This window comes from Garra rufa, chromosome 8, assembly GCF_049309525.1.
Source record: "Garra rufa chromosome 8, GarRuf1.0, whole genome shotgun sequence".
Taxonomy (NCBI): Eukaryota; Metazoa; Chordata; class Actinopteri; order Cypriniformes; family Cyprinidae; genus Garra; species Garra rufa.
The window spans coordinates 7834522-7856813 of NC_133368.1; the positions used below are offsets into that span (position 1 = coordinate 7834522).

Here is a 22292-nt window from a genome sequence, read left to right on the forward strand (position 1 = left end):
ACCAGCTGTTAGGTATTGGCTGTTGCACACCCAATGCATAATATTTATTCATAGATGTTGAGTAAATGAGATGGTCTTGAGCGCTTTTTTGGGAACTTCAGTCGTATTCAAATGAAAATGAAGATTTTCTTTTGACTGCTGCATATTTGTGTGGGTTTCTTCTTTATATGTCAGGGTTCAGGGGTCATTTTGGGATCAGGGGGTTCTTTAGATTATTACGCAGAGGTCTGAGACGCATGTTGAACAATGGAAATATTGTTTGCTGAACAATGCTGAATTCATTTGTGGAAAAGCACTGCTGGAACAACGTAGAGGACTGACATCAAAGACGAGCTAGATTTCCGTGTTTTTTCACTGCACTCAAAGTCTTAATTCAGATCGCTCTCATTATGCAAAGAGATGACAGAAACAGTCCTGATTTGGTTGTGACACAAACAAGGTTGTTGTTTGTAAGAAAAATGTTGCATGCAATCACCTTGGGACATGCTGAAAGTCATGCGCTGCAGCTTTTTAAAGGCTTTGCACAGTAATGTGGTTCAGTAAGTCACTGAATTATTATTATTTTTTAAATATTGAGATCAAATGTTTGTAAGTAGAGCGGGACCAGAGTGGAAATCTGTTCACCATTAGCCATATGCTTTAATGTCAGTCGCGTGAAGTGCTCTTGGATGACGTCACCAAGCAGTCAAACAGTCATTAATTTTCTTTTATTGCTTACTGAAGAGGAGCAACCGCTAACCTCATCAGAGACATTACAGGATGTGTCACCGCAGGCCCAGCCCACTGTAACAGTTTGGACTTTTGGACGCCGTTGTTTGCTTTGGATATCAGTTGATCCAATAAACATGACATATTTGCAACAGAACTGGTGAATCATAGATATATGTGTGACACTAATCAAGAAACTTGAGACCTTATGTTGACCTTATGTTTGGCAAATTAGATCATGTGGATATGTAGATTTTTGTACAATCTGCTTATGCCCTACTTAGAGTTAGGGTTAGACCTTGAAGACCTTGAAAGATGTATATTTTGTACAAACTGCATCATAGTAATTCATATGAAATCACCAACTTGTAAAATAGTTTGTTTTCTGGTAAGTTCTGATTGCTTTTTTTTAAGTGCCCCCTACATATCTTTATTGCCATGTTACAGCTAAATGCAGGACACTTTAAGATTATAAAAAAGAAACGTTAGAACTAGAATGTATTGGCAGAAAACAGTAGTTTTGCTACTCTCAATAATCATTGTGATCCAATGAAAACTTGCCAACTGTATCTTCACTCAAAACTGGATGAATATTTTAGCCTCAAAAATCTTTTAGTGGCAGTTCATTACAATGATTTATTTACGTTTGTGATTGTCGGTGTCATAATTGCGGTTTATACTTGTCATGACGAATGACTCTCATAAATGTTGTTTGTCACAGACTCGTTTTGGTGAGCAACACAAAGAGCATAAATAAGCATTTTGTTAAACAAATGTATTAATCATAATTAGCAAAAAAATATATATTTATTTTATATGTGATTTGCAGGGACTAGTGCTATTTTTATATTGTTGATTTACTCTACAATTATTTTAAATTCGATTTTATGTTTTGTTTTTATTTTCTTCTAAAAGCTTATTTTGTTTTTGCCATTATTAAATATCTACACTACCAGTCAAAAGTTTTTGAACAGTAAGATTAAAATAAAGAATATGGGAATTTACTGTATTTCTTCCAAAATACAGCAAAAGCTGTAATATTGTAAAACATCTGCTTTCTATTTGAATATATTTTAAGATGTTATTTATTCCTGTGATCAAAGCTACATTTTCAGCATCATTGCTCCAGTCTTCAGTGTCACATGATCCTTCAGAAATCATTTGCTGTTCAAGAAACATTTTTATTAGTATTATTAATATTTAAAATCATTGAATACGCTTTTGTTCAGAACTCTTTAATGAATAGGAAGATCCAAAGATTTTATCTGAAATAAAAAGCTTTTGTAGCATTATTCACTATACCATTCAAAAGCCAGTATTTTTTATTTAGCAAAGATGTTTTATATTGATGATAAAGACATTTATAATGTTACAAAAAAATTCTATTACAGATAAATGCTGTTCTTCTAAACTTTCTATTCATTGAAGAAACCTAAAAATATTTTACTCAGCTGTTTTCAACATAATAATATTATTAAATGTTTAAGCAGCAAATTAAAATAGTAGAATGGTTTCTAAATGATGATGAGGAGTAAAGGTGCGTTCACACCGGACGCGAATGAAGCGGCAAGCGCGAGTGATTTACATGTTAAGTCAATGCAAAGACGCGAATAGCCATCCTGCGGCGCGAAACGCGCGAATGAGGCGGCGCGAAACGCGCGAATAGCGCGAATGAAGCGGCGCGCATTGAGCGTTTCAAGCGACTGCCGCGTCATTCGCGCGAAACGCGCGAGTTCAAAAATCTGAACTTTGGCGAAAATCCGCGCCGCGTTAACCAATCAGGAGCTTGCTCTAGTAGTGACGGAGGCAGAAATCCGAAACAACAATGCCGGACAAAATCACCATTGCTGTCTGTGGTTACTCGGAGCTGTACGATACATCTTTGGACTTTTGTAGAAACAGGAATAAAAAGGATTTGGCTAGGAAGAAAGTGACTGAAGAGGTCGGACAATCTGGTTAGTTTTAAAAAACGCTCTTTACTCAATTTGACCTACATATAGGGTGACCACCTGCTAATAAGCCCAAGGGGGGACAAGGGGTATGTTTCTGAGGGACAATGTGGGACACTGCCTGGCGCGGCGGTGCCCCCCCTACGGGCAGACTCACTGATAGTGGTTTACCCATTTCTAGCACATACCACCTTAAATGGTATATTAATAATGCCCTATTCCCCTAAACATGTGTAAATGCTGATGTATGCTCATGAATAGGCCAACCAATGTGATTTTTTTTTCTAAATAAAGATTCATAATATTTTGAACATTCAATGAATTGACAGATGCACTTCAACTTACGATTTACTTTAGCTATTTATGGCAAAACAAAAATCCATCCCTAATGGTGTTTAAAATTGAACTGAGGGAATACTTTGCTTCTTTGAAACTTCTGAAAGACTTCAGTGACCACATTTACTCTCTATGTGAAGATGTCTCAAAATATTTGCCATTGTAACTTGCTAAGCTTCCATGTAACTTTATTTTAAGAATATATGAAGATTGAGGACAATATATGTATGTGAACAACTTTGACTTGCCTTATGGACTGAAGTGCCTTTGCTTACTTTATTTTACATGTTTTTTTTTTTCTTTAGTGAAATTGTGTTTTGTAAATAAGTACTTAAATAAAAAAAAAAAACTAAAAAAAAAAACTGCGAATCACAGAAAAAAAATACTTTAGCTATTTAATTTTATTTATTTTTCATTCAAATTTATTCACTTTAAATAAATTACAATATATAATTATGGGTTTAACAGGAATTGTAGTTGCTCAACACCACAGGAACAGTTGAAAAAAAAAGTCTTAACTCACAACTCCAGAGGTTCACGGAACGAGAAGGGGGAGGAAGAATGTGAACTTGCATGTTAGTAAAGGCAGGAGCAGGAATTCATTCAATTAATATTCATTTTCCCAGTCTTTCTTGTACCCACACCTCTTTTTAATTGATGATGGCGGTGCCTCAGACTCAGTCTCTTTCTCCATTTTTCGAATTGGAAAGCGCGCATCTAAAAGTTCCTTCCCAGTGTGTCTGGTATGCACGTGAGAGCGCTGTCATGACAACAACGAAAAAGTTGACAAAAACCTAGTCAGCAGTTCAAGTGAGGGGTGGGTGTGGCAACAGTAGCGTGCTGAACTGTCAAGTAATGTTCGTTTGGCTGCCTGGGGCTCGAGGATATAGCGTGACCAACTTTTTTGTGAGCAAGCATTGATTATGCGTGACACTGTCTCAATTTGCGGGACGCATGAATTGGGCTTCAAACGCTGTACGCGCACGCGCTACGCGGGACGGGTGGTCACCCTACCTACATATACATACATATTGAGACTACAAGCAAGCTAAAGCTGGCAAATTGAGCTCATTCACCTATTTTACAACTACTTTCCCGCTGACGAGTGGCAGAAGCCCCTCCCATGACGCGAATTCGCGTCTGCTGTGAAGAAAATGTCACGCGCGAATGACGCGAGTAAACTCAAATGTTCAAGCGTTCAACTACGCGCAAATTTTTTCCGCGCAAGTCGCGTCCGGTGTGAACGCACCATAATGATGCTAAAAAAATCAGGAAAAATTTGCGTTTTAAAATATATTCAAATAGAAAACTGTTATTTTATTATTTTGTTATTACTGTTATTAGTAAAAATATTTCAAAATTTCTAAACATTAAAAATCTTGCTGTTCAAAACCTTTTGACTGATTGTGTGTATAGTTTTCGTTTCATTTTGATTTAGCACTTCAACTTGAACTTAATGAAAATGACTAATGTGGGGTTAGGTTACTAGCTCAAATAAAATGTAGTAAACCTTTATCTTAGACCATTTCATGCAGTTGCTTTGTCCATATGTAAAATGAGTAAAGTCATTCTTTAGTGAAACTGGTGTTGACAGTCATTTCATCATCGTCCTAGTCTCACAAATAACCAGTTTGTGTCTCGCCATGTCACTGTCAAACCTGATTCCTTCTCGCCACTTTCTATTTTAAGCCACTCGTCCATTTCTCACTGTTGTATGATGTAATGTCTTGTGTTTCTGAGATCAGAGCAGAGCCTGGTCGGCGTTTGTGAGAGTTCATTCGCGAGAGAGAAGGTGTGCGCTGGGTGGACTGCTGGTTCAGTCTAATCATTAACACCAGCAATGGGAAAACACATGTCCCTGCCTATTAAAGGTCCTGACCTGGTTTCTCTAACACTTTCACATTGAGCCAAATTTACTCCGTCCGCCTACTTCACATTCCACCACATTAGCTTAGTTCTTGAGCCCGTTTAAATGCTTCTGAATGAGTCTGTATTAGTGCCAGGAGAGGTTTGCTGGATGGAGATGAATGTGGCTGTCTACTGTTGCTACAGACATGACAGAAATCCAAAAGAGGCCAGGAAAGTGTAAAAGAGATGACTGGTACAGATCTGGCCATTAAAAATGCGTCTATTTTCACGCGGCAGCCTGCAATTCGGCACGCGTGGGCACGCGTCCTGCCGCAGCGGCTTTTTTAGATTTTTTTACAACGTTGTTGCACTTCATATAATATCCACCAGGTGGCGCAAGGAACAATATTCTGTAGCCAAACACCATGGCCAGCTCTAGGGGGCGTTGGTCACAAATACCAGTACAATAGTTCAATGATTCCTCTTTCCTGAAATTATGGTTCAAACCAATAGCAAAAAGATAGCCTATTCATAAGCAGGTGCAGTTGTATTGTTATTTTGTTTTCTTTCTTTGTTTTCCTGACGAACATTTATTAGACTGCATCGGAAACAGAAATGTTAATTTCGGTTATTTTATTTCTCCAACCGACAACTGACGTAAACCGCTAAATTCGTTTTCAGGGATTAATATTATACACAAGCAAGAAGCAGCATAAACATCAGAACCTCACGTGCAGAGCTTATGCACAGAGAAAAACCCAATAAACCTATATATAATAATAAATAAAATAGGCCCACATAAGAAATATATGTTTTTCTTTTCTGAATGAATAATAATTTAACAAATTAATAAGTAGCAAGCCTATATGCAGAATTTTAGGCAATTTCTGTGATGCGCCCTTAAACCAGCATCTTGTTTCCATTTTTTTTTTTTTACAAATAGCCTACACGTTTTTTTTTTTACATTTTTTATTTGTATTGTGATTGTACACAAATAACAGAAATATGTAAAATGTCATAGTTTTAAGCAATGCCGTACTCTTGAACGAGTATTGTAAGCTGTATCCACTTTATTAAGGGGAAAAAAATCAAGTGATCCTGACGGCGCCGCGGGCAGTTAAATTACTCGACCTCTTTCACCTTCAGAATAAAATAGGTTATATATTTCAGCGTTTTAAAGCAACATCAAATTAAGATATGCATGTTTAAGAGGTAGTTCGTCTTTTTCTTTTTCTAAGATACACAATTTTAGATACATTGACAATTAATTTGAGTAGAGACAGATAGAAATGGGAAGGATAAATATAAACTACAGAATTTTTGCGATTTTGGTGCTTAGAAATGTATTCTAAGCGGGCCGCGGGCGAATAATATAGTTAATATAGCGCGGAGCGGGTGGATGCGGAATAAAACCTCGTGGAAGCGGGACTGGAAAAGCACTTTGTTATATCCTATAGACTATTTAGATACTTCATCATCAAGCAAAAATTTATTCATAAGCAGGAGCAGTTTTATTATTATTTTCTTTTATTTTTTTCCTGTTGAACTTTTATTAGACTGCATTGAAAATAGAAATGTTAATTTCTGTTTTTTTTTTTCAAACGACAACCGACGCGTTTAGTTATTATTAACGACAAGATTGTGTTAAATTACATTTAAACTGAAACGTGGCTGTGACACATTAATAACAGTTAAATTCGTTTTGAGGGGTTAATTGTACACAAGCAAAAAGCAGCATAAACATCAGAACATCACACGCAGATCTTATGCACAGAGAAAACCCAAAAAAGCTGTATGTAAAATAAATAAAAATGCCCATATGCGAAATATAAATTTCTTAATGAATAATAATTTAACAAAACGAAATAAAATAAAATTAATAAGTAGCAAGCCTATATGCAGAATTGTAGGCAATTTCTGTGACGCGCCCTTGAACCAGCATCTTGTTTACATTTTTTTTTTTTTTTTACAAATAGCATACACATCTGTTTTTTCGTTGTGATTGTACACAAATAACAGAAATATGTAAAATAGCATAGTTTTGAGCAATCCCTTACTCTTGAATGAGTATTGTAAGCTGTATCCACTTAATTAAAAGGGGAAAAAAACGTGATCCTGACAACGCCGCAGGCAGTTAAATAACTGGACCACTTTCACCTTCAGAATAAAATACATTATATATTTCAGCGTTTTAAAGCAACATCAAATTAAGATATGCATGTTTAAGAGGTAGTTCCTCTTTTTCTTTTTCTAAGATACACAATTTTAGATACACTGACAATTAATTTGAGTAGAGAGGAATAGAAATGGAGAGGATAAATATAAACTACAGTTTTTATAGAGTTAAAAATTAATTAATTTATTTATTAGTATTATTACTATTATTATTTTGATTTGTTTTTGCGATTTTGGTGCTTAGAAATTTTTTCTAAGCGGGCAGCGGGCGATTAATATAGTTAATATAGCGGGAGCGGGTGGATGCGGAATAAAACCTTGTGGAATCGGGACAGGAAAAGCACTTTATTGTTATATCCTGTAGACTATACTTCATCATCAAGCATGGGCGTCGGAAGCAAAATAAATGTGGGTGGGTCCTCCCCCAGAAAAATAAATTCTTTAGTATATGCCATTTTCTGTAGTCTGGTGCCTTTTATTTAATGTTTTTACACAATGCAAATACTTCATATTTACAAATATTACAAAAGACGGCTATACTACGACATTTTCAGTGGCGTAAGTGATAATACGAGTAACATATCGTTTTTGACGCGGGAGACCCGAGTTCGCATCCGCCTTTTGGTGAAATCATTTTCGAAATGATTTGAATGAACATGTCTCCCTTTTCACTTATATCATATCGGAAAGGCATTTGTTTATTAGTTAATTAATGAAATAATTGAAAAGTTGAAATAAAGTATCAACTAGGGTTAGGTCACCTACCGTAAGTGTATCTGAGCACTACTGTACTTTTAGGAGTGTTAATAATTAATTTTATTATTATTATTATTATTGTTGTTATTATTATTATTATTATTATTATTATTATTGTCTTTAGATTTGTTCTTACATTTTGATGCCGTACATTAGGCCTATTATTTATTTATTTTTTTTTTTCTTAAAAACTAATTGAAGTGAAAGGGAAGAAACCCATGTAGATTTGGCCTAATGTCCATAAATACTATAGCCTAGTATTATATCCTAATATAGAAAATAATTTAGACAAATAAACAGAAGGCTCACTTTTCAAAACAATAAAGCTTAGCCTATATGACTGACAACGAATACAACAATTGTTAAGTATCAAATCGACCAGACACCGAAACAGTTTCTTTCCTCAGGCAATCCATCTCATGAACACTTGATCGTGCAACATACAACACTATACATTCTTTATTCATTTTTCCGTTATTTATTTAAAGCACATACTTACTTCTATTCAAATGTCTTTGCTATTTTTGCACATTGTCTGTCTTGTATACCTCTATATTGTTCTTTTTATAATATGTATCGTCTTGTCACTGTCATTCTGTAGCACTGTGGAGCTCTGTCACAAAAACAAATTCCTAGTATGTGCAAACATACCTGGCAATAAAGCTCATTCTGATTCTGATTCTGAAAAGTGCTCCAGTGAGTTATGCAATTTTTTTCCACATTTTTTTCTTTTTCTTTTTTTTTTAAGTGGAAAAGTAGTTCTTCTATTTCGGAGAAGTTCATTAAGTCTGTCTCTTAACAGCTTCCAGTCACGAACTGCGGGTTGAATCTCCGACCAACGATCAGTAAAAGTTTTTTTTTTTTTTTTTCTTCATCTTTAAACAGCTCCGATTTACATCATTTTAGCCTGGAACTAGGCTTAAGTCTGTTCTGGGAAACCAAAGGGAAGTGTATTTTTTGTTTGTTTGTTTTTTTCAGTTTTCTGAAAAGTAGCCGTTAATGAGGCATCAGAGTTAAGCGGCATGCAGTATAAAGAGCGAAATGTTTATGAATGGCAGAGTGGGGGTGGGGTGGGGTGTTGAATGCTGTCTGTTGCCTTGTTGTAATCAACATTTGGAGACTATTTTGGGGGTGGTGGGGGCGGATTCCGACTGCATTCAGTTGCATTTCGAATTCAGCATTCAAATGCATGCCAGGGAGAAGGGGAAAGCTTTCCTCACACGCTCCACTTTTTTCAAAACATTAGTGTCCAACCTGACACGCGGGTCAGTGGATAAACAACCCGAACCCGACCGTTTTCAAATAACCCACCCGCAACTCGGACCGCAGAATAAAAAAAAATAAATATTGTACCCGACCCGCCTCCTGACCCGTATGTTTAATACTTAAGTGATTAAGCTGTGGAGATGCAGTCTGAAATATCCCGACATCAGAAATCCATTGGCGTACAAGCTAAAAAATAAAATTAAAATAAAACAATGTGTCCTGTTGTAAAGTCGTTGCCGTATTGTTGTGTATGAAGTTCAGATGTTATTATTTTAAGAAATATATATGTTTTAGGATTCTCCTTATTTTTGTTTTAGACATCCATCAATCACGGTGAATAAAAAAAATTCCGCGCTGGTGGAAACAAGACTTTCGCTTCTACTTTTGAGACCGGTGTTCGGACGTTTTTCTAAAAAAAAAAAAAAAATAAGAATTCAAAATTCAAAATTTATTGTCATAAAAACAGAAGGTGAATATAATTCAAAAATGTTAAGTATTTGCTGATTAAAGAAAACATGACGGATGCCGCTTAATATTTGGCTTTTACGTGAACTTTAAAGCTTATCCCTCATTCCATTTGTTTTCTTTGTTTTGTAATCTTTATATTATTTTCGTGAAATGTATTTTTGCTCAACATGCATTTCTCGTGGCCACGAGTTTAATGAATAAACCAACCTGCGTGACATTAGTAACCCAGAATTATTTGAGATATTTCGTTTTGAGTTAAGAAATTGTTTGCCTATATTAATTGTTATAGAAATTAATACAATATTAAATAATCAAACAGGCGATGCTGTATATGCTAATGCTGTCTGTGCGCAATGTAGACAGCTTTCACAAGTGTTTACATGTATTACATGTTGGCCTACTTCAAATTAAATAGCCCTGCAAGGAACATTTCATGCATCCCACAATCTTGTCCATTGACTGACCTTCTTTTTTTCCCATTATATTTGTATTATTCGTTTGTATTCGTTATTTTTTTCTTCATTTTGATCTCGTTACATAACATTCTGAATGTAAATGATACTGTAAAGGTGCTATGACTGGGGTTTTTACTGGAATGCAGTTTAAAGGTTAAATTTAACATATATTGTATTTTATTAAGTCTAACTAATAGACAAATAACTGAAGAGTGAATCATTCACGTAGTTTCATTTGGAAATAATTTATCGTCACACAGTAAAATAGGCCTACATTCCTTCTCTTAACTAAAGAATTGAACATATAAAATATGAATTGAACATATTTTATTTTGTTTAGTCTAATTAACAGACTAGACTATATAAATATTAAACTGTTTTACTGAGAAATGAATCATTCACGTAGTTTCATTTGTAAATGAAAACATCATGTATCGTCACACACGGGGATAAATACAATCAAAAAGTCAAAACGTAATTGGCATAATTGTCAGGCGTTAAAAATAAATAGCCCTAACCAGGTATTGAAATAATAATAAACTATAATAAGAATAAATAATAAGTGATTTAGAGCTATCTACTTTTTTCTTTATTGTGAATCGCTTAACCTAAATAACTTTATATATGCTATTTGGCATATATTTAGCAAATATTGTGAACTACAATTATGCCAATAAAGTTTTGACTTTATGATTGTATTAATGCCCGTGTGTGACCATACGATTTACAAATGGAACGTGAATGATTCACTCGACAATGAAACACTATATAGGTTATAATTAGACTAAAAATGAATATATGCCATATAGTATAATCAAAGCTTTCATGGCATGTCAGCATTTATCATTTAGATTCGGAATGTTAAGAGATCGAAATTAAGGGGGACATACTGAATATAAACGAATAATAAATTTATAACAGAAAAAAAGGATCAATTAATGGATAAGACTTAAGGATGCATAAAATGTTTCTTGCAGGGCTATTTAATTTGAAGTACTTATATGTAATAAATTCTTGATAAACTTTTGAATGCTGTCTAAATCGCGCACAGACATTCGCATATACCGCATTGCCTATTGTTAATATATAACTTAATATTGCATTAATTTCTATAACAATTAATAAAAACATTTCTTAACTCAAAATAAAAAATATTAATAAACCTATCTCTGATCATCCTGGGTTATGGTTACGCAGGTTTGTTTATGCATTAAACATACCTCGACAAAATAATCTTGTGGCCACGACATAATATGACATTCCCAGGAATTAATATCTCGTGGCAATGACAAAAAGTAATATGACGTTCCTAGGAATTCATTTGTGTGGCCACGACAAACATAAGTGAACCGAAGGTGTCCCCTCCAGGTTACCGTACCTTTTAGTTTGCAGCAATGTTTTCAGCCTGCTCCAGTCCAGTGCGTTACATGACTGCCCCCTACTGATCATGTCTTTCCTATGTCATTGTATTTTCCGTGTTCCTTTGGAATACACCGGCGTCACGCGAGACCACTTTACTTCCCGCGCGCATTTTAAATGGCCAGATCTGTAGATTCGTTCTTAACCTCTGTACTGAGGAATCTGGTGGGACTTGTGTATTCCTCTCTTTCTTTCTTTGTGCTCCGTCTTTTCCTCTCGCCCCAGTGTTTTTGTGCTAGGTAAAGAGCTCGAGAGAGACTCTATAGAGTGCTGATGCAGGCGGACAGAAGCCTTTCTTTAATTCCCACTCAAAATTCCCATTTGAGGGGGAAGGCTAGGCCAGATGCATTTGGGGTACATCTTCAACCCCCTCTTTTTGGATTTCCTTTGTGTGCACTTTCTACTCTTTTGTTTCTTTTCCTTCCTTTTTTTCTTTTCAGGAAACTGTAGCAAATTTGTTCTTTGTTTCATCTCATTGCTTTCTAGTACAAACAATTGAGACATTAAAGAGAATGATTTGACTATGACTTTTACATTATTTGTATAAGAACCTTAAAAATTGTGATTTTAGCCCCCTCAAAAATAAAAATGATGCATTGTACATAGAGATTATAGCACAGGTTAATTCGCAATTTGCCATTAATTCAGTCTTCGTTGTCACATGATCCTGCAGAAATCATTCTAATATACTGATTTAGTGCTTAATTATTAGTAATGGTTCTCATTATCAATGTTAACAACAATTTTTGCTACTTAATATTTTTGTGGAATTTTAATCAATAGTTGTGAATGAGTTTTGATGAAAAAGAGACGTTTTGTAACATTATAAATGTAAATGCCCATTAATTTTTTTAATGGTAGTGTTTCACAGCTTCCACAAAAATATGAAGCAGCACTACTGTTTTCAACATTGAAAAAAAAAAAAGTGTTCTAAACAGATAACCTACCCGCTGTTCTTCAGAAAAATCCTTCAGGTCCCACAAATTATTTAGTTTAAGCATTTTGTGTATTTGAACCCTTTCTGACAATGACTATGATTTTAAGACCCATCTTTTCACACTGAGGAGGACAACTGAGGGACTCATTATGCAACTATTACAGAAGGTTCAAATGCTCACTGATACTTCAGAAAGAAACAATGAAATGAGAGCTGGGGGTGAAAACGTTTGAATTTGAACATCAGGGTAAATTTTACTTATTTTGTCTTCTGGGAAACAGTATCTTCTGTAGCTTCTAAATTGGCAGTACTAAATAAAAAAAAAATATATATGATTTTTAGGTAAAATAAGAAAAATTTACACATTTTTATGATGTTCAAAAGTTTTAACCCCCAGCTCTTAATTCATCGTGTTTCCTGCTGCTCATTTATTGGAATGATTCCTGAAGAATAATGTGACCCAGAAGACTGAATTAATAACAAATTAACTAAGTACTAAATGAAAAAAATATTATATTCAAGCAAAATTAAGAAAAATGCACCCATCTTCATTCTGTTCAAAAGTTTTCACCCCCAGCTCTTAATGCATCGTTTTTCCTGCTGCTCATTTCTTGCATTGATCTCTGAAGACACTGAAGACTGAATTAATGACAAATTAAGTAATGGGTGCTGAAAATTAAGCTTTGCATCACAAGAATAGATGAATCACATTTTAATAATAAAATATTCAAGTAGAAAATGTAGCCTTGGTGAGCACTTCATTTAAAAATATAAAAAAATAATTATTATTTCAAATTTTTGTCCAGTAGTTTATGTACATAAAAAGCAAAATTAAAATCAAAAGTGCAGGTCTAATTAGTAAATTACAAAAAATATATATATATTTAATCTGGAAACACATTGAGTGTTTCTCCATTAATCCTTAACCCTAGACTATCTTTACTTCTGGGACATAACAGTGAAAATTGGGGGCTCGTCCGGGATTTGAACTCAGGAACTCTTGCAGCTGGTCCCCTTAATGCTGACCCAAGCTTGGATTCATTATTAGCAATCAGGCTAAAAGAACTTGAGCGAACCATTAAGCAACAGGAGCATGAAACTCAAGTTGTTCATTGAAATAACACGCTAACATGAATTGTTGTGTAATCTGCACATTTTAGGCAGATATTTGGCAACTGCTTTGCGTGCGAGACATGTTTAGTTGGGTTAAGCGAATGTGAGCTGGACATTTGCCTAGCGGATGTATTAGTGGTATTAAATGCTTTTAGTCCCTCGAGAGCTGGGCTCAGAGTGCTAAGTGCATCTGGACTATGGGAACACATCTTGGCCGAGGATGGATCAATTCAAGGTCAGAGAGTGGCTTCCTTCTGTTCTTGTCTTCACAAACATTGTAAACTAGTAGTCACGATGGCCGCCGGATGTAAGACAGACTCTCTTTGCAAGTCTGAACCACTTGTAGGAAGTGAAGTGCGACTGTTTTTCTGCCCGTGGTGAGAAATGTTTATAACCCGGCTAATTGTCTCCTTTCGGTTAAAAGGCTTCTCTCGTCGCACGTGTAAGTGAGCGTAAGCTGACAGTGAGCCGGGTAAGATTGATCATTACCAAGCAGCTTTCCGGCGTCTGAGCGAATGCTGAGCCTTGAGGATTGATCTGCTTTCCCGCGGCAGAGCCATCGCTCTTCTTAACAGCCTTGATTATTAAGGAGGTGGGCTAAGCTGTGTGGATATTACAGGGGGCGGGGCTCCGATTAGCGAAATGAGTGTCATCTATCACCGCGCTGCTGGGACAGAGACCTCCTTGGTTCTCTGAAGAGGACAGAGAGGAAAGAGATGGACGGTGACCTTTAACAGCGTCCTCTGACACAATGACCGCAATCCTGTCCTGATCTGCAAAACCAATGAGTGATGATGGCATAGTAGTGGTTAATTAGTAGACGTGCGATTATATCAGAAGCTGGTATCCATAAATCTGTCTTCGTTTTTTTTTTTTTTTCCTACAAACAAGCATCTTTTCAAATAAAGTTGTTGATCTTGTTATCTCAGCAGATGGTATTGCAAACATCATTTCAAGTTATCATTCACTGTGCTTAATTTTTCCATTTCAGTGCCGTTTTGAAGATGAATGTGGCAGTTGTTCTGATATCTGTTCTCACTGCAGCAGAATATTGCATGCAGTCTCATTTAGTCTTGCACATTTAGTTTTTTCTTGACATTTAGGTTTTCCTTGGCATTTCAGGCATAATGGCTTGAAAAACAGCTTGAGAATCATTATAAATGTGGTAAATAACTCGATCTATAATTTATCTATAAATCAAATCCAGATGGGATGTTTAACAAAATCAGTGGTTCACCCAAAAATGAAAATTATGGTATTAATTACACACCTTTGTGTCTTTCCAAACCTGTAAGACCTTCATTCATCTTCGGAACACAAATTAAGATATTTTTGGTGAAATCCAAGAGCTTTCTGACCCTGCATAGACAGCAACACAACTACTACGCTCAAGGCCCAGAAGGGTAGTAAAGAGATCGATAAAATAGTCCACGTGTCCACCAGTGGTTCAACCTTAATTTTATGAAGCTATGAAACCATGCACATTACTATCTTCAATTTAAATAGTAGAATATTATTAGGGGCCAAGCACCAAGGTGCGTAGACAGCTATTGTATCTCTTGGCTTTCCTCTTCCTCTTGAGTCTATGGCAGGCCCTAGAACCGCTTGCGGGAAAATTATGAAATTTGGCACAGATAGAGGACAGTGTTAAAATTAACCGTAGCAAGTTTGGAGTCTTTAACTCAAACTCTCTAGCGCCAACACTTGTCCAAAATTTCACTTGTGTTAATGCTAATAACTTTTAAACCGTACATTTTAGAAGCAAAATTCTTTTTCTTCTGTTTCCTTGGCTCATGTCGAGTCGACAACATTTAAAATTCATTTCAAATTCTACTGGCTAAGATTTTTCACAATTTTTAACAGTTTGAAATAGAGCTGCAAAACGATTAGTCGCGATTAATCGATTCAAAATACAAATTTGTTTGCATACTATGTATGTATATTTTGCATACTACATATGTGACCCTGGACCACAAAACCAGTCATAAGGTTAAATTTTACAAAACTGAGATGTATACATCATATGAAAGCTCAATAAATAAGCTTTCTAATATATGGTTTGTTAGGATAGGACAATATTTGGCCGAGATACGTCTATTTGAAATCTGGAATCTAAGGGTGCAAAAAAATCAAAATGAAAATCACCTTTAAAGTTGTCCAAATTAAGTTCTTAACAATGCATATTACTAATCAAAAATTACATTTTGATATGTTTACAGCAGGAATTTTTCAAAAAATCTTCATGGAACATGATCTTTACTTAATTTCCTAATGATTTTTGGCATAAAAGAAAAATCAATAATTTTGACCCATACAATGTATTTTTGGCTATTGCTACAAATATACCCCAGCGACTTAAGACTGGTTTTGTGGTCCAGGGTCACATATGTACAATATGTATACATATTCTCCCTTAATACATGTATGTGTGTGCATTTATATATGCATAATAATTGTACACAGTACACACACATATAGTGTGCAAACAAAAACTTTTATTTTGAATCGATTAATTGTCACTAATCGTTTTGCAGCTCTAGTTTGAAAAACCTACTTTCTTGAACTCTTCCTAGACAGTTTGTCTTATTTTCACCAAAATTGGTTCAGATCATGCTGGCAAAAGGTTATGGATTTCATGTCGATATACAAAATGGTTATCGTTCAATGCATCAACGAATTTGCTGGAATGATGCCGAACTGCGTCTGAGTAGGGTTGTGTATCGAGAACCGGTTCCATTTTAGAACCGGTTCCAAATTTCCATTAACCGGGTATTCGATAAGACACGCGCATTTCGATTCCGCTTAACGATTCCCGCGTTCGCATTTTAATGTGATTTTCAAACAATTTAAGCGGAGGAAAGAAAAGAACTTGCGCATTGTTTGCGTGCAGCGCACACATCTGAAACGCGAGCACGGAGAACAGCGGTCCTGATGCGGGCTCCCGACCTGTGTCCGTTCTCGAAACAGTTGCGTGCATTTCCACTGCAGAAAAGGTTGTTCCGGCCCGGAACTGACTTCTCTTTCACATTTATTGACCTGTATGAACGAAATACGTCAGCATGTCCTCATAAACACAGCGTTTTTGTTTTTTTTTGTCTTGAGTGAACGTAAACAGATAAGAAAGAAAACGCATGTGTAACAGTATTCTTAGGTCTGTGTTCGGTGTTAAAGAGACAGCCGTCTAATAAACGTGCCGCCTGTCATAAATGTTAATCAAAGAACAAAAGAAAATCATTAACTGACTGAATATCTTTTATAAATGTAATGAGGACTAATCAATATTTTATTTATGAAAAGCAAACTATGCAGTGTTTTTAAACTTTTGATTTCAATTTCTGTACCTGACATTTGTTCAGTTTTATTTATTTATGCTATTGCTAATTGATTTGCTCCTATTTTATTACTTGTCTTTAACATATAAGCAATTCCCGCACACTATCGTGACTTGCAAAGTAGTAATCTTTATTAACAACGTTTCGATCAAACGACCTTCATCAGGAGTATACAAATGTTCAAATTCATCTCTTTTAAGATAAACACATGACCAATTAACAAAACTCCATCTGTAAACAATTAAACTCATTAGGAGTATAAATTAGCATCACATCATAAACAGTTACAAATTCTGATAGTTACAAAAATCAACAAAGATCCCACTGAATTTGAACATTTGTATACTCCTGATGAAGGTCGTTTGACCGAAACGTTGTTAATAAAGATTACTACTTTGCAAGTCACGATAGTGTGCGGGAATTGCTTATATGTTGAAAGGATCCACCTGGTTGGTCTTATTATCCTACGCACCTATCACTTGCAGGTGTGCGATGGAGTTTGTTCACTAATTACTTGTCTTTAACAATTTAATGTTTGAAATTTATATTAGATTAGTTGTTTGTTTTCTGTAGGGGTGGGTATCGTTTGAATTTTATCGATTTCGATTCCGATTCCGATTCCACTTATCGATTCCGATTCTTTTCGATTCCCAGTTTCGATTCCGATTTAGTAAAAAAAAAAAAAAAACAACAAACACAAAAGTCAAACATTAATATATTAAACATGTTTATTTTCAGTGCTAGATTGCAACATATTATTTTATCACAGGGGTTCTCAACCTTTTTTATATCAGGGCCCCCTTCTTCTCGGGTCAGTTTTGCAAGGCCCCCCTATGCCTGACATTTCCTCTAAAGGTGTTTATTTTTTAACCTTTTTTATTAACCTAAACATTAGTTTTGCCTTTTTATTTTTCTCCTGCATGTTATAAAAAAAATCAAACAAACTTTAAATTAAAGCTATACTTTTGAAAATCCTCTGCTCTAACTTTTTAACATGAATACACATATACAGATTTAAAGCACCTAAATTATTTAATTCAGACATTCTTCACAACTTCAGAGTACTCTTTCTTAAGTGACTGAATATCTACTGTTTGTATTTATTATAAAATAAACATATACATGAAAAATACAGTAAATACATTGTAAATCTGTTTATGCTGGTGCTCATATGTGCTTAAACACCACTGACCCTTACGATCCACCTCTATGGGTAAGCATTCATTATAAAAAACTCACAGGACATTCATTTTGAAAACTATGCAAATATTTTGAAATTTCACGCAAAAATACTATGGATCAGAGCACCGAAAGCATGAATAGTTTGTGAATCAACAGCGGACTTATGCGTGCCTAATGTACGACTCCGATATACAAGAATGAATACATTAGGTATGCGCGAGTTCGTTACTATTACTCTGGTCATCTTTGCCTTAACATTACCGGGAGGGTTTGTTTCATGCAGCCAAGAGATAAAGTAGATACCTGTCTTCCCGCGGGGGTATAAGTGACTTTTATGTGGGCTTTTGCGGGACGAAATAACATATATTCCTTCTGGAGTGGGCGGGCGCAGGACTAAAATCCGTCCCTTGCAGATCTCTAAGATGAAGTTTGCGTGCAGCGGTAGATTTGTCTTCGGTTTTTACAAAGCGTAGACACACTTTTAAACGCTTACCGTGATCCATCTTTTCGACTGATGTTTACATTACCACGTAAAGTCCTGGCAGATTGCACGCGCGGAAGGTCCTGGCAGATCACTAGATGGAAAAAATGCAACCAGGAATCGAAACGAGGAATCGAAATTTTAATATTATAACAAGTATCCGATTCTTTATCTTAAGTATCCGATTCCAGAATCGGAATCGATTTTCGATTCCCAACCCTAGTTTTCTGTGGTATTATTTGGTAAAACCATAGGCAAAAGACAGAATAAATATGTTTGACTAAAAACTTTTTAATGTTTTTTTTTTTTATCATATTGGAATCGGAATTAGGAATCGATAAAAATCGGAATCGATAAGCAGAATCGAAACCGGAATCAGAATCGATAAAATTCAAACGATACCCAACCCTACGTCTGAGGCTGTATCTCTGCAAAGCTTTGACATATTGACGCCAAACTGTATGTGCCATTGTCACCTCACACTGACCACACCACATCAATTTGGCCACACTGCCACCTATTGGTCAAAAGTGATAAACCATCCATGAACCATCAATAATTAATTTTCAAAAAAAGTTATTACTTATGATTAAATAAGCCTATTTTAATGAACTGTAATAAACCAAATTCAAGTCAGCTACTCTTTAGACTATGCTGACAGAAAGTTACGGATTTCATAAGACGAAACTGTTTTCATACAGCACTGCAACAAATTTGAGCCATGATACCAAAATGACTCTGAGGCTGTATCTCTGCAAAGCTTTGACATTGACATCAAACTTTATTAGTGCCATCATCACCTCGCCCAGACCACACCACGTCAATTTGGTAACAGTGACACCTATTGGATGGCAGTGATAAATCTTTCAGTCGTATTAATAGGGACTGGATTTTTCAGCCGTTTGTTTGCAATCATAAATATATGTCTTTAATTGCTCATTGATGCAGTTGTTCTAATGCTGCCAGCCATGCTGGCATGAATTATCTTGCTTTCTTTGTGCTTGGCCCCTTTAATTGCTGCTTGCACCGGTATTTATTTATGATATCATTAGTTGTGCTACTAATGTCTAATTACTGGATCCGTTGACAAGCTTTTTTTTTTTTTTAAATCAGCTATCCGACACCGACACACATTTGCATGTGGTGTTAGTATTGATCTATTTGTTGAATGTGGTGTTGATTTAGTATCTTTGCCAAGATAACAGATAACAAATTTGAGTATTGATCATCCCCATCGCCATGTCTTCCATTGTTCATTTTCTTACCTACTTCAGCAAAGTGTTTAGTGGCAAGCTTTGGCCTGCTTTCCCCACCTTTTTCTCCCTGTGTTTGCCTGATGCAGAATCTCGTTTAGCAGCTCCTTGTTCTCCGTGGCTCTCTTTCCCGCCCTGTACCGAAACACAGCGAGCGGGGTCACGTGCTTCAGGTAATGAATGAACCCAAAGCTCGCAGCCAGCAGAGTGGAATGACTGATTTAAAACACAGGGACAATTCTATCCAGCTGCTGCGCTGTCTTGGCCAGTCTCTTTCCTAATTGAACTGTCATTTAACGACCGCTTTTAAAGAAAACGAGCTCTGCCTTTGAGCTGCCATATTTGCATTTATGAAATACAGTGCGGCATGGATACTCATCTCACCAGAGGTAATGAAATCCTTTATGTGGCGTAATTGTGTGTGGGAGGCATCTCTTGAGTTATGTGCCTCCGGTGTGATGGGTGTTAATATTAGAATTGTCGCTTCATTAAAGACATAAAACGGGTAAAAGAAGCAGAAATGAGGCTCTGTAGATCAATTTATGGTGTGTTCATCTCCATTTGAGTTTAGAGCCTATAATTCACAAGTCAAATTAGTCTTGTGTGGCCAAGCGTTTGATTTGAACGTAAGGTCTGGTTCACACTACAGCTCATTCTGGCTCTCATTTAGATAGAAAGAGACTATCTAAACCAGTTTGTGTCATTTTTATGTGCATTTTGTCCAGTTTTATGTCCAATATGCATCAGACAGTCAGTGGACGTACAGGGGGCGGTCTGTTGGTGTGCTGCCTGAGGCAGAGTCTAGGCGTAATATTGCTTTTATGAAGACCCAGTAAGTGTACCAGGAGAGTAACATTGACACATAAACACTACAGGAGCGGTAAAGAATACTACTAACTGTGTAGTAAAGAATAGAATCCCTAAAGCGTTTAGAAAGCGGAAAGCTATGCATATGGGATCTGCATCACATGTGCATTGTAGGCAAAGCGTGAAATGAAAGCTGTTGCTCACGCATACACACCCACATGCGCATACTCTCTCAGACTCACTAGGTCTGGCCTTCTCTTCTAATGGCTGTGCATTTGACTTAGTAGCCGTGCCTAAAGCCTCTCTCAGCAGGAGCACAGAGCTTTAAGTGCGCTTGCCTGAAACACCATCAATACTTAATCAGTCCATTACTATTCAGTGCATATTTAATCCTTCGCCAGCTCTCTCTCACATCTCAGGCTAGGCGTTTAAAATCGGCCATGCCAATAAACCCGCCTACTTATTCATGTATGGGTTTAGCAATTGCCTACTATCATTTCTGTCATTTTGCTCGGAGGAACAAGAGCGCGCTGTGTATTTTGAAAACTTGCGCTCAGCCTTTGACAGCCTCAGTCATTTTTAATGGCTTTTCTGTCCGAAGGTTTGGCTGTTTATTTAATGAGACCGATGGCATGGATTAAGTGGCTTAGCCATTGCGACTGGGCGAAAATGCTTTTCTAACTATATTACTTGCTTTTTATTGCCCACACTCTCTTAGTAATCCTTAGAGTCATTGTTTGCTTTGTTTCTTAGGCTTGTTAGTGCTGTTGTCAGCTATATTTAGATACATCCGGTCTCACTGTTTAATGGAATGAGGATGCTTATATCAGTTTTGGTGGACAACCAAAGTTTCTACAGAACGGGTCGATACAATGTCGTAATGTGATATAATGCACACATTAAACTGTTGGAAAAAATCGCAAATAAATTAGTCAAGGGGAGCCAAATTAAACATATTGATGTAACTTTTTTTAAACTTAGGAATTAAGCGCTCAAATTGAAGTGTATTTTAATTTATTTAACATTTGTGTGTTTCCTAAAGCATTGCTAGTCAACTACAGTCGCATCAGTAGAAACATTTTGTCATTTCCTGATACCGCAGTTCCAATGAACATTCACAAATAGCATCTCAATGTTGTGTGGTCGGAACTACAGCCTGTGGTTAACATGAGGTTAGTTTCTTGTTAGTATGACATGTAGACTCAAATAGGTAATGCCCCTGAGCATAATAAGCAAGTTAACATTCTGTACAATCCATTGGTATGCCATAATTCACATACTTGTGCACTACTTCAAGCCATTTTATAGTATACAGTTGAGGTCAAAAGTTTACACCCCCCTTTCAGAATCTGTGCATGTTAATTATTTTAGCAAAATAAGAGGGATCATACAAAATGCATGTTATTATTTATTTAGTACTGACCTGAATAAGATATTTTACATATAAGATGTTTAGACATATAGTCTACAAGAGAAAATAATAATTAAATTTACAAAAATTACCCCGTTCAAAATTTTCTGTACTTAATACTGTGTTTTTACCTGAATGATCCACATCTCTGTTTTTTTGTTTAGCGATAGTTGTTCATAAGTCCCTTGTTTGTCCTGAACAGTTAAACCGCATGCTGTTCTTTAGAAAAACCCTTCAGGTCCCACAAATTCTTTGGTTTTCCAGCAGTTTTATGTATTTGAACCCTTTCCAATAATGACTGTATGATTTTGAGATCATCTTTTTACACTGAGGACAACTGAGGGACTCATATGCAACTGTTACAAAAGAGTCAAACACTCACTGATGCTCCAGAAG

At 36.0% G+C, this 22292-nt stretch overlaps 1 protein-coding gene across 1 annotated transcript in view; it reads left to right on the top strand.

The window, feature by feature from the left end:
- Positions 1-22292, top strand: part of nck2a (NCK adaptor protein 2a) — a 77082-nt gene that overhangs the window by 42067 nt on the left and 12723 nt on the right. The gene's annotated exons all lie outside the window — the stretch shown is intronic.